The sequence below is a fragment of the Limulus polyphemus genome, unplaced genomic scaffold (assembly GCF_000517525.1).
Source record: "Limulus polyphemus unplaced genomic scaffold, Limulus_polyphemus-2.1.2 Scaffold948, whole genome shotgun sequence".
Taxonomy (NCBI): Eukaryota; Metazoa; Arthropoda; class Merostomata; order Xiphosura; family Limulidae; genus Limulus; species Limulus polyphemus.
In genome coordinates this window covers 96,494-97,756 of record NW_013666558.1, presented here as the reverse complement: position 1 = coordinate 97,756, position 1,263 = coordinate 96,494, and the positions used below count along the sequence as shown (strand labels likewise).

Genomic DNA, 1,263 nt, shown 5'->3' with positions numbered 1-1,263 from the left:
GAGAAGGACGTGGCGTGATACTAGTCACGTGACCTCGCTGACGCAACAATATTTACAATTCATGAAAATAGAATATATCATTCCCTGAATACAAAAATATACATATTACTTTACCTGATATTTTTCTAAATTCAGTGTTGTAAATATTATACACAAAGCTACACAAAGGGCTATCTGTACTCTGCCACCACGAGTATCGAAACCCGGATTCTAGCAGTATACGTCCGCAGACATCACTGTGCCACTGGGGAGCCTAACTTCAGTGTTTAATATTAAACGGTAATCTATAATGCTTTGTTTGTTTGTTTGTAGTTAAGCATAAAGCTACACAATGGGCTATCAGTGTTCTGCCCACCACGGGTATCGAAACCTAGATTCTAGCGTTGTAAGTCCGCATACATATCGCTGTGCCACTGGGGGGCATTTGTAATGCACTATATTTATATATTACAGATCGTAACATACTACACCATAATTTAACGATAGCTTTACTGAGTTGACTGGTGACAGAAGCTTAACTATCCTTAATATTGTACACCTTACACAATATTTTATAACTAGCTACACTGGTCGTTTTAACCTGAACTTCATTACAGCTGTAAGCTCTCTTTTACTTTAAACGGTATACGCTAAAATTTTATGAAATAACTATATTTTTGGGCCATAAAGTAGAGAATGGCACTAATTTACTCATGATTTATATCAAATAACACTACCTGACATTATTGTGCTAAACTGAAGATCTTAATCAACAATTACATCTGCTATTTTATTTGTTAACTACTAGTTCTAAAGTTCTTGAAAAAATTACAGACATTAAAGCCACGTACTTCACATTTGACGTCAAAGCTCCATCTGGACAAACAACAATACAAGTATTTAAATTTTACAAACTACCTACAACAATATTATTACACTCATAGACACTCGCTTCTTCTTCCTTTTATTGTTAAGTGCATAGTTACACACTGGACTATTTACGCTCTGCCCACTCTGGTATCGAAACCCGTTTTTAACATTATAAGCCCCCAGACTTACCACTGAAACACCGAGGGTGCTCACCTCTTTTGGAGCTTAAACATTCTTATCGATATCCTGAACGTGCAGTATAGTGAATTGTGACGTTGTGTTCTACCGCTAAGTAACCACTGTAAGCCCAATATTTACTGTTATCATTGAAGAAAATATTGTAAATCCAACATTTTGTAGTCGTTCTTGCATTAATGAATTGTGTTTTTTATCTTAAATATGTATTGTTGCGTC

The 1,263-nt window shown here is 35.6% G+C and overlaps 1 protein-coding gene across 1 annotated transcript in view; it reads right to left on the bottom strand.

The window, feature by feature from the left end:
• Positions 1 to 1,263, bottom strand: part of LOC106461383 (dual specificity protein phosphatase 22-B-like) — a 24,072-nt gene that overhangs the window by 21,082 nt on the left and 1,727 nt on the right. The gene's annotated exons all lie outside the window — the stretch shown is intronic.